Source organism: Uranotaenia lowii, chromosome 3 (assembly GCF_029784155.1).
Source record: "Uranotaenia lowii strain MFRU-FL chromosome 3, ASM2978415v1, whole genome shotgun sequence".
NCBI classification, from domain to species: domain Eukaryota; kingdom Metazoa; phylum Arthropoda; class Insecta; order Diptera; family Culicidae; genus Uranotaenia; species Uranotaenia lowii.
Genome location: NC_073693.1, coordinates 152739690 through 152752691, shown reverse-complemented (window position 1 = coordinate 152752691; position 13002 = coordinate 152739690). Strand labels below are relative to the sequence as shown.

The 13002-nt window shown below is 34.1% G+C and overlaps 1 long non-coding RNA gene across 1 annotated transcript; it reads right to left on the bottom strand.

Moving 5' to 3' along the window:
* Positions 1–4374: 4374 nt before the first annotated feature.
* On the bottom strand, positions 4375–5087 carry LOC129750768 (uncharacterized). The gene is made up of 4 exons (XR_008738486.1): positions 5008–5087; positions 4704–4945; positions 4551–4646; positions 4375–4483 (listed from the first exon to the last, which is right to left on the bottom strand). It is a non-coding gene; the product is annotated as an uncharacterized LOC129750768 (long non-coding RNA).
* Positions 5088–13002: the final 7915 nt, after the last annotated feature.

The following is a 13002-nucleotide window of genomic DNA, read 5'->3' as shown; positions in this document are numbered from 1 at the left end:
ACTGGGTGCAAGCGTGCCCCAAAGCTCTCTTATAGGTTTGGAATCGTTTTTTTTCCTGCCGCCAAAGTAGTGCCGATCCAGTTCTAACTGACCAGCCAAGGAAAAATGTCTTCAAAAAAATTGAAGAATTTCATAATTATATTTAAATTGATCTTGGCTCGATCAGAACTCCAGGAGCTTCCGAATCGAGTTTGGAAATTTTATCGATCATTAAAGCATTAATGCGAAGATTTAGGTAACAGAAAAGGTATTCAACATTCTATTTTAAACTACATAAAAATAAATTTTAGGCAGAATTTCATACTAAGTACACGATAGTGTAATATTTAATACATCAAATCGCCTTGAAATTTTTCGAGCAACTAAAATATGATGCTTGTTTATGTATATAAAATCACTAGAAAAAGTATTTATTACTTAGTTTGGCAAATTTCAATGTTAGATAACTTTTTTTAAAGTTTGAAGCACCTCCGAGGTTCATCATTTTCATATTGAATCAATTTTATTTGTAAACTTTATTCAAAGAGCGTTAAACCTGATGTTTCATCCTATATTAAATTAAAGATTTCAATTTAAACACTGCATTTGGGTCTTAAGTTCAAGTATTCTTTGCACAAACTAGAAGTTTTGTAATCATTTTCTTATAATTTCTTTATTGCCCAATATGTCTAACGAAATGTCTTCATAAATTTCAACATTTTTTAACACATCTAAAATCAGGAAATGCTTACTCGTTTTTGAAAAATAACTAATTCAATAACAAAAATTCAGAATAGTTTTTTATGCAGCAAGTTGCAAAAAGGAGATTTTCATCATAATTTTTACCTTTAGGCAACGAGGCTTGCCGAGTGGGAAATCAATGTTAATGAATGGTGCAAAAATAATTTACTTTCATTGAATGTCAAAAAAATGCAACTGTTTATCATTTAGAGCAAGTTCACTGGTGTTGGGAAAAAGTGGTAGAAGTTATGTCACTTTTAGCACGTTTTGAAAATTTTGACATACAAAAACATTTTCAAGATCTGTGGCCTTTAAATTTTTTTACAACAGGTGTTGTAGTTTCGCATGCTGTGATGCAAAAATAGCAATATTTCTATCAGAAACGGCTGAAATAGAAACAGTGCTGTAAAAAAATACAACGCTCAGAGATCTTGAAAACATTTTTGCATGGTCAAATTTTCAAAATGTCAAAATTTCTACCACTTTTTTCCAACACCAGTGAACTTGCTTTTAGCAGAAAACAAAGTTACCATATCATTGTAACAAAATTAGGCAGTCACCCAGTTCATATAGATCATATAGCATCATATAGAATCCTTGTTTAAATATTCACGAGCAACGTCTCGAATCTGTTCAAAAACAATTTTTGTTATACGCGCTATGTAAAATCAATTGGACCACTTTTTCTCTCCCATCTCATCGTATGAATCTCGTTTTAAGCTTATTGACATAGAACCTCTCAGTAAACGCAGGGAATTTTGTCAAAATGCATTTGAAGGTAAATGATGTTGTTACACAAAGAATAGACAGTCCTGAATTACTTTAAAAACTCAATTTTTACGCACTCTCCCGTCCATTAAGAAACAAACATTTATTCTACATTAAACTTTATGAAAAAGACTATGCAAAACATCAACCTATTAATCAAAAGACTACAGAGTGATGTTATACACGTAACAATAAACAAATCACAATTAAAAAAGGCATTTAAAACCACTTCATACAACAACAAAATAAAAGCTAACATTAGTTTAAAGTGGTTTTATGTATTGTAGTCTACAAAGTTTGACTTAATAAATTAATGTTAAATGTAAATAAATAAAAAAAACACATCAAAACAGAGTTCTCCCTATTCGTTCGAAGCTTTTCACCTTTTCCGCTTTTTAAGTATGTTATTTTAAAGAGTCTGAATTACTTCTGAACTTTCACACAGCTCTCCCGGACACTCTTCACAAAAACTGCTTCCCCTAAAAACCCCGGAATTCTACTATAGAATAAAAATCAAGCTCCAAACACTCCGTTTCTGCAGCTATCGATTTGTAATTCTTCATATGAACACTTATTTTCCTCTAAATTTTCCGAACTTCCGGTGGAAACCGCTGCACTTCTGTCCAGCTTTCACCTCAAGCCATCACAATAGGGAAAAAAGTGTATAAGCCGCGAAGAAATTCAATATCTTCCCTCCTACACAAAACATATCTATGAAAAAGTACTTTCCTATAGTGAAAATGTCCAGAAAATCGATTGGACGTAGTTTCAGAGGCCTCACGAGCTTATGAACGGTTTCATAGTACCTTTTTAACCCCTAATTCCCCTATATTTTGTAAACAATAAAAAAAATAGTATTGAGACTTGAAAATTTTGAACAAAAATAAACCTATCTTATGCATTTTTTCCTGAAAAACCGAATGGAAGCTGTTTGAGACATCGCACGCTTCGAAAAATGGAGTTATGACTGTTTTTACCTCCGATTCCCCAATTTTCTGAATAAATTGAAACATGTTGGGAAATTACACAAGATACGTTCCATTTGGTTAAAAAATTTCCAGTCCGAACATGCTTTTTTTCTGAAATAATTGGAAAATGTAAGGTAATACATGGTAAAATAGCTATAACTCCATTTTCCGAAGCGTGCGATGGCTTAAACAGCCTTCATTGGATTTCTCGGAAAAAAATGCATAAGATAAGACATATTTGGTTCAAAATTTGGAAGTCCGAACATGCTTTTTTTTTATTACTGAAAAATATAGGGGAATTGAGAGTAAAACAGCCATTACTCCTGTTTACAAAGCGTGCGGTGAATCAATAAGGCTTCATTGGATTCCACGAAAAAAAAAAAAAAACAATGAAGATAAGTTCCATTTAGTTAAGAAATTTCAAGTCCGAACATGCTTTTTCTGAACTTTTTGAAAAATGTTGGGAACTTGAGGATAAAACAGCCATAACTCCACACTCAGCCGAAAAGGGAACGTTGAATTCACCTGGATTTTCACGTAGGCGCTCATTACGTGAATTTGGGCTTGACTTACGTGAATCACGTAGAAGCTAATAAAAAATCACATGAGCCTTACGTGAAAATTCATGTAAACAACAATGCCGAATTCAGTTCACACACTTTTCATGTGACGTTCACATAACTTCAACTTACTGACGTTCACGTAAAACAACAATACAAAAGAGTTCAATATGGCCACGATTGAAATGCTAACAAGAGTTCTTCTATCTGATTTAGGATTTACAGAGGAAGGTGAAGGTATTCTACTTCGTAAGTATTTATTATTATTTTTGTTTTGTTCCAAGTTCACATTTTTATTGTTTCCAGAATGCGGTATTGGTATACGCGAGCTAATCACAGCATCGGAGGAATATCTTCGGAACTGCTTATTACGAGCAGACGTCAACTGGAACTTCCCGGCCATTTTCCAAGTAATTGAAGATTGGCGCTCACGAAACGTAAGTAAATATTATTAATAATTTTATAAATTTACATTTACGAAAATTCATTGAATTTTTAGCACCATCTAATTGGAAAACTGGTATCGGAACTTCCTACAGAGCAAGCAAGTCACGAAACTAAAGCACTTGAACCCGCTGCCCCCAGCTGTAGCGCTATAGTTCTGGAGAACGCAACAGCAGATGACATTCCTAGCTGCTCATACGCTACGGAAACACGCAGTACAGCAGCAGAAACTGTTTTACAGACTGAATTGGCAACTCCAGTGTTTTCGCCCATCAAATTACACGAAATTTTGATTTCCACGGAGGAAGGAAAAGAAATTATTGAGAAATCAAAGTTGGGTGAGCTATCCGAGCCCAAACAGTTGATGCTGGCTAAAATAATAGCCAAGCACCACATAAGGACAAAAAAATCGCTTTGCAAAGCTGATTTGCAGGAGTATTCTTTCGCCGTCATCTCTCTGTTCAAGTTTGAAAATCAGGTAAATAACAACATTTTAATTAACTTCTTTTAAAATCTAAACTATAATTACTCTCAGAATTTGCCCACAGTTGTTCCTCAACATTATAATTTATTACACATCACCTATTTTGGAATACTTTTTTTTATTTATTGATTATTTAAATGTTGTATAATAATGACAAACAAAATCAAGCATTCAATTTTTTGCATCCTTGCTCCTTGGAGCCCTTATCAATTCTGTTCTTCTAATCCGGTTTGCAAACTGAAACAACATATACAATTTATGAAGAATGCTTGAAAAGCTAACATTTCATTAAATTAACCAAAATCTAAGGGTCATTAATTCTATTCAGTTCTTCCGACTCATGGCAGAAAACTGAAAACAATAATAAAACTAGTTTCTTGCAAATTATAGTTTTTAAACTGCAATCAAAGCTACCAAACTCTTAGGTGTGCTGCCGGATGCTGATCAGCTAATCGAAATTTATTTCCGTTGGCCATAATGATTTCCTCCATCGGATCCATTAAATTATTTGAGCCTACAGTACTTTACTTAAAGCACTTCTGAAAAAAAAAAGAAAATAAAAATTTCAGAAATCGATTAAACTCGAATTTAGAAATAAACACTTACCTTTTTATACATGGTTTTTCAAATGTAGATTGAATTTCGTGTCCCAAATTCCATATTGATTATTTGTAGATCGGAGCTCACATTCATTGATTGAACCTAGAAAATTTCTTATATGAATTTTATCATAAAATTAATTAATTTAGTAATTCTTACCGAACAAAACTAAATCGAACTTCCGGAAGGATGCAGTAAGGGAGTTTTCTATCGTCAGCTTTGTCACGGAAACCACCCAAATCTCGCCTCGCCTTAAATTTTAGTTCGATTGTTTGGTCGCGATCGATGTAGCACAAGTCACAACATTCAAAAATTCTCGGAGATCGTAGTGCCAGCATTCTCTTTGCCTTTCCCACATCATCGGTTTTAAGATGCTGTGCAACTATCACGAGTTTTCTTGGCTAAAGTATAAAATAGTTTTGTTTTAAATTGGATATACTTTGAATAATTTCAAAAAACTTACCGAGGGAACAGGTTCCAATCCAACTTCTCTGCAGGGAAAAAAAACAAAACAAAATCTGACGGGCCCACCGAGGTTCGTGTCCATGCTGTACAGTACCTGCTGAAATTAGTAGCAAATGGGCTGTTTATACTCAAATTGAGAAAGTGTAAGACAAAATGAGAAATTGTTAATTGAATAGTAAAATATTATAATAGTTTTTGTTCTTTTCAAAACGAATATTTCCAGAAAAATTACTTTGTTCCTCGAGGCGGTGATCGGAAAAACCACGGAGGGAAAATCGCCAACCAAATAGGAAATCTCAAACAAAGTAAGAGGAAAGCTGATCTTAAGGAAGAGTTATACAGTAAAAAACGAACCAATACTGTATATTCGATTGATGAAAACCCAAGTACCAATGAGGCTGTTGAGTGGCTTCAATTGAACCAAGAACCTTGGAGTGTGGTTTTGGAAAAATGGAGCACAAGCTTTGATAGACGTAAATCTTTTCTGAAAGCCCCACAGCTTGTTGAAAAACTATTGGATAGTTTTCCGCACTAGTTGTTTTATAAGACAACTAGACAAGGTGGTCCAAAATAAATCCCCTGATCCAAAATAAGTCCCCTGGTCCAAAATAAATCAATGTTTTTCTCTATTTAGATTGATATCGACTATCAAAAACTCCAACTTGGATCCGGAAGAGTTCAGAAGCACTTGAAAATTTAAGAAATTCAAGACCACTAATCGCAGCTTACGCGGCCAAAAAGGCGTCAGATCCATCATCTAAGGATTTGTTAAAAGTTTTCTCGGATAGCGAAGCAAGTGAAGGTTTGTTTTTTTATGTCTAGTAATATTTCTATTATACTTAATATTCCCCTTTTATAGATACGCAATTTTGTGCTCTACTTCTGCTTTTGAACACCGTGCTACCTCCAATTCCAGCAGGGGCTCGGTTTAAACCGACAATAAGGTTCGCCCAGGAGGATACAATAATTTTTGTTGACGAGGTTTCCAAAGTAGCTTCGGAAGTTCAGCGCACAATTAAAAGCTACTCAGAGCGCAATTGGCCACCCGTCCCGAAATTGGTGGTAGTAGGATCAGGGTACAACTGCATTGATGGTCCGTTTTTTGTAGTGTTTAGGGAACTACTTTACGAGCTGCAGACTGCTGATAGGGCTGCAGAAGTACTTTTGAAGCTCACAGCAGTCTTCGGTTTACCATTCTCAAAAGTGTCCAAACTTGTTTGGCACTTTTTAAGTGGGTAGGGTAAATGATCTTGAGCGGAACTAGTCAAAATCTGATCTTGAGCGGAACCATTTACTTTTTCTAAGTTCTAGGCAATGAGTGTTTATGAATCTTACCAAATTGTTAAAAAAACACTTTTTCAAGATCTTTTCATACAAGCATTGACATTTTTGCTAAAATTTATTAACTGAAATAATGTCATTAGAAGATTTAAAAACGTACCCATTTCTGCTGCAATTTTCATCAATCTACGCTGACTTTGAACGTCAATTTATGTCACCCTTGATCGTTGTAAACTGATTCTCAATGATTAAAATGGTAGAAAAACTCATAAAAAAGCATTATTCGGGTTTTTTGTATCAAGTTTTCCATCAAAATATCAATAAATAACGTAGTTTTTAAAAGTAAAATATGATCTTGAGTGGAACCATCTTTGATCTTGTCACGGAAACCACCCAAATCTCGCCTCGCCTTAAATTTTAGTTCGATTGTTTGGTCGCGATCGATGTAGCACAAGTCACAACATTCAAAAATTCTCGGAGATCGTAGTGCCAGCATTCTCTTTGCCTTTCCCACATCATCGGTTTTAAGATGCTGTGCAACTATCACGAGTTTTCTTGGCTAAAGTATAAAATAGTTTTGTTTTAAATTGGATATACTTTGAATAATTTCAAAAAACTTACCGAGGGAACAGGTTCCAATCCAACTTCTCTGCAGGGAAAAAAAACAAAACAAAATCTGACGGGCCCACCGAGGTTCGTGTCCATGCTGTACAGTACCTGCTGAAATTAGTAGCAAATGGGCTGTTTATACTCAAATTGAGAAAGTGTAAGACAAAATGAGAAATTGTTAATTGAATAGTAAAATATTATAATAGTTTTTGTTCTTTTCAAAACGAATATTTCCAGAAAAATTACTTTGTTCCTCGAGGCGGTGATCGGAAAAACCACGGAGGGAAAATCGCCAACCAAATAGGAAATCTCAAACAAAGTAAGAGGAAAGCTGATCTTAAGGAAGAGTTATACAGTAAAAAACGAACCAATACTGTATATTCGATTGATGAAAACCCAAGTACCAATGAGGCTGTTGAGTGGCTTCAATTGAACCAAGAACCTTGGAGTGTGGTTTTGGAAAAATGGAGCACAAGCTTTGATAGACGTAAATCTTTTCTGAAAGCCCCACAGCTTGTTGAAAAACTATTGGATAGTTTTCCGCACTAGTTGTTTTATAAGACAACTAGACAAGGTGGTCCAAAATAAATCCCCTGATCCAAAATAAGTCCCCTGGTCCAAAATAAATCAATGTTTTTCTCTATTTAGATTGATATCGACTATCAAAAACTCCAACTTGGATCCGGAAGAGTTCAGAAGCACTTGAAAATTTAAGAAATTCAAGACCACTAATCGCAGCTTACGCGGCCAAAAAGGCGTCAGATCCATCATCTAAGGATTTGTTAAAAGTTTTCTCGGATAGCGAAGCAAGTGAAGGTTTGTTTTTTTATGTCTAGTAATATTTCTATTATACTTAATATTCCCCTTTTATAGATACGCAATTTTGTGCTCTACTTCTGCTTTTGAACACCGTGCTACCTCCAATTCCAGCAGGGGCTCGGTTTAAACCGACAATAAGGTTCGCCCAGGAGGATACAATAATTTTTGTTGACGAGGTTTCCAAAGTAGCTTCGGAAGTTCAGCGCACAATTAAAAGCTACTCAGAGCGCAATTGGCCACCCGTCCCGAAATTGGTGGTAGTAGGATCAGGGTACAACTGCATTGATGGTCCGTTTTTTGTAGTGTTTAGGGAACTACTTTACGAGCTGCAGACTGCTGATAGGGCTGCAGAAGTACTTTTGAAGCTCACAGCAGTCTTCGGTTTACCATTCTCAAAAGTGTCCAAACTTGTTTGGCACTTTTTAAGTGGGTAGGGTAAATGATCTTGAGCGGAACTAGTCAAAATCTGATCTTGAGCGGAACCATTTACTTTTTCTAAGTTCTAGGCAATGAGTGTTTATGAATCTTACCAAATTGTTAAAAAAAAACACTTTTTCAAGATCTTTTCATACAAGCATTGACATTTTTGCTAAAATTTATTAACTGAAATAATGTCATTAGAAGATTTAAAAACGTACCCATTTCTGCTGCAATTTTCATCAATCTACGCTGACTTTGAACGTCAATTTATGTCACCCTTGATCGTTGTAAACTGATTCTCAATGATTAAAATGGTAGAAAAACTCATAAAAAAGCATTATTCGGGTTTTTTGTATCAAGTTTTCCATCAAAATATCAATAAATAACGTAGTTTTTAAAAGTAAAATATGATCTTGAGTGGAACCATCTTTGATCTTGAGCGGAACTACTAGCTTCCGAAATAAATCGCTAGGTGCGCTGCCTTATGCCTAATGTCTCACACGCAGTTTTTACCCCTGAATGTATGCAGCACATTTGTATATTTCTTTTTCTATCAACTTTAGGGAAAGAAAAAATGTAAAATAAGGTTCGAATTGAACAAAAATTAATTAATTGGTGACACAGCGTACCAAACAAGGCACACAATCTTTCTTTCAGAGGGACGACGAGAATGAGAAGAAAGGCTTTTATACATATTTTTGGCATAATTCAAGAACTTATGAAGCCAATAAAGTTAAGTCATTATTTCATAATAAGAATTAATCTTCATTGCCATTACTATTCGTACTTTATGAAGTAGCTTTCTTCTAAAGAGATTGTTTTAGATGTTCGCATTCAAATTTAAAACAATATACTACTTAATAAACAAAAATTCAAATTGTTTTTTACACCCATTCTTTCAGTTTTACAAAGTGTAGCAAAGCACACCGGGTTAGCTATTTTATAATACTTCACGATTCAATTGGTGGACTGGTATTGAAAACCTATCCGATTCCCTTGTCCTTTGACTTTATACTTGAGCTCGAACTAGAAATCGGTTTGAGAAATAGTTGTTTTAACAATTGAGATAAATAATTAATGTTTCCATAAATTTTTAATATGAATAAATGTTAACGTGATTCATAAGAAACTGGAATTTGTAATGAACTTTATTCTATGAATGAGTTGCTTACAGCAAGGTTGTCGAAATCACAGTAAAATCTGTTATTTCACAAAATTTTGAGGAAACTTTTATCACAGCATCTGTGTCACAGAACACGATATTTTGAAATATTTACAGATTTCACAGAATTTTTTAATTCCGAATGGATTTCCTAAATTATAATTTTTTTGGTCAATATAAAATTAAGGTTTCTTACTTTGAATTAGAAAACAATGAAAAGATTTTCAACGTAAACTGATTTTTCCCAACTAAAATATGAAAGAAAAAGTATGAAAAGACTTTCAACGTAAACTGATTTTTCCCAACTAAAATATGAAAATGACCCAATTTATCATGAATTTCCAATAAAATTAAAGGAATAGGGATTAAAAAAAATAAGATTTTTTTTTCAAAAACATTGATTCAGAGCAATGTACAGTTTTTTTTTACCAAATCTGTAATTTAAGGCATCTTCTTTTGTTTTACTAACTTTGTCGTTACCTTCAAAAGTTGTTCGGGGCAGTATGATCCTAAACACGCACATTCAAAAAATCAATCAAATATACTAACGTATTTAATTTTTGAGATTGAAAAAAACTAAAATTTGAGTTTAGAGAATCGATTCTTTCAAAATAGAATACAGTGCATCAAAGGGAAAATTGGACTTTTTTTAAGCAAGAAATAAATTTTAACGGATATTTTGAGAACAGCTTTGGAACGCAGAGTTTCTTTTTTTCACGTAAAAACATTAATTTTTGAACTTTAAAACCTTCAAAGATGAAATTCATTTGAAGTTTTCACAGTTACACAAGTATTAGGAATAAAAGCTATTAAAGATGTTGACAGAAGAAAATGGTTCCGCTCAAGATCATATTTTAGTTCCGCTCAAGATCAGCGTGGTTCCGCTCAAGATCAGAATTCTTACTTCAGTAAAACAGCTCTAGAGATATTAGGATTTACTCTAAAATATTTTAAAAATCATCATTAGAAAGCAGAAACCAAGATCTATCCGCTGAACAGAAAATTTTTTTGTTCGGATAAAATCCAAAGCCATATCGCTTGGTCAACTGTTCCGAGTTGCGTCGAATTGAGCCAATTGGTTCCGCTCAAGATCATTTACCCTACGCGTACAAAATAACGCTAAGAGAAAGCTACAATAGTATTGATAAGCTACAAAAATTTTTAGATAACCAAAATGTTTAGCTGTCAAATAGAGGACTGCGATGGACAGTATTCAAATCCCGAAGATTACCTCGTGCATTTGAGAAACACCCATGAAGTTCCTGTTGATTATTGCTTTATTTGTACTGTTGAAGGCTGCGGCTTGAAATTTTCGAAATTTTACTGGTTTAAACGCCACATCTTGCGTCATCGAAGTTCAATCACTCAACCTTCTTCTACTCCCAGCTTTCCTATGCCTGCGTTGTGTGAACCAGTGAGAGCTGAACTGTGTTCATCGATCAACGACAACACGTCGAGCCCATCTACATCTGCGACCAGGTTCGAACAAGTTTCGAAACATGCCCGAAATGGGAATGAAGAAGCTAAAATTGAAGAACTTAATAGATTAGCTTGTACGTTATCGTTGTACATGCACTCTAGAAGTAATTTTGCTAGGAAAAATGTTTATGACGTACAAAATGAGTTCACTATGATACTTGACGCAATTAGTCAAGATTTATTGAACTTCGATATCAATTTTGAAGATGCACAAACAGTATTCAATTTTCAATGCTACGCCAACAACATTAACAAGATATTTAAGCACATTAACTCGGACTACAAATTTTTTAAATACCTGAAGGATACTCTTGCATTCGAATTGCCAACGATTATAAATATTGAAAGGAATGGAACTGTTGTTCGGAACATGGCAACTGATTTAGAAGCAGATTTGGAGCCCAGAAATAGCTATTTTATTCTCATGCCTCTTATCTTTCAAATAAAAGCTTTTTTTTCATGCCAGGATCTTTTGGAACAAACCTTAACCAACACCCTGCGTATGGAGCAATCAGAATTGATTATGAATTTTGTCAATGGTATGAAATGGAAAGATATAAAAGTAAAATACTCCAAAGATACTGTTATTCCTATATGGTTGTATGCGGACGAATTCGAGATCAATGATCCACTAGGAGCTCACAGTAATAGACATTCAATATGTGGAGTTTATTACACATTCCCCACTATTCCTAATGAACTGCGATCCAAATTGTGCAATATATTCGTTGCTGGCCTTATGCTCAAAAGAGATATGAAGGAAACCGATATTAACAAACTATTGCTGCCGTTAATAGATCAATTCATAGATCTTGAGAACACTGGAATAAGTTTTTCTTTCCAAGGCAAACCAATAACGATCAAATTCGTTTTGTGTATGCTACAAGGTGATAACCTCGGTGTACATTCAATGTTACAATTCTCTGCTGGATTTAATGCAACATTTTACTGTCGATTTTGTCGCCGCCCAAAAGATTTATTGCAATATGATACAAAAGAACATGCAGATTGTGCTCGCCGAACCAATGACTACATCGAAGATGTACAACTGAAAACTCCTGGGGAAACCGGAATCAAAGAATATTCTGTATTCAATAATCTTCCGTCGTACCATGTAACCAATAATGGAAGTGTGGATGCGATGCATGATTTTTTCAGTGGTGGAATATGCAAATATGGTTTTGTTGAAATTTTGAACCACTGCATATTCAAAAAACAATATTTTACAGTTAGTCAATTCAATATACGTAAAAAAGAATTACTATGTAATTCAAATGAGCTTCAGCGAATGCCAGATGTAACTGAAATTCACAATGGCAAGGAAAAATGTAGAACTGTTGTTCTTAAATTAAGCTGTAACGAAATGCGCGTGTTTTCACATTTTTTCACACTTCTTGTGGGACAATACGTTCCTCAAGATGATATTGTGTGGAAATATTGTATTTCTCTTGTTAGGCTCATTGATTTTAGTTTGAAGTCATCATTCACGAAGGACGAAATAGATCTTCTAAAACATGCGATTGAAATCCATCATTCGATGTATAAAGAAATTTTTGAAAAGCATCTTAAGCCGAAACATCATTTCATCGTGCACTATCCAACAGTTATTAAAACATCTGGCCCGATTGAAAAAATGATGTGTTTCAGGTATGAAGCTAAACACAAAATTTTCAAACAATACGCTCACATAATGGCTTCACGCAAAAACGTTTGCTATACGTTAGGCGTTAAAGCATCCCTACAGTTTGCTTATGATGTTATAAAAAAAAATTTTCTCCAGTTAACTAATACAGAAACCTTTAAACTTAGCGACATTCGTTTGCGAAATTATTTTTCAAACCTAATTCAGCCTTTAAATCTTGATGCATCGTTAGCGTTGTTGCTCTCGAGTCATGTCGAATATAAAGGAACATTGTATAAGTCAGGTTATTTTATGACTATGTTTACTGAAAAAAAAGTTCTTATACGAAATAATAGAAATAGCATTTCACACTGAAAAAGTTTTCTTAATAGCCCAAGAATGGCAAGTTGGTAATTTTATCGAACATTTTATGGCATATGAGGCGCTTAAATGTACACCGGTAGTTGATATGTTACAAATTGATTTATTTGATAGTGATCCTGTTTCATTACATATTATAAAAGACTGTATTTATTTTCGAGCTTACAATAACAAGAATGTATTATAGATTTAAGTGTATAGTTAAAATAAAATTATCATCA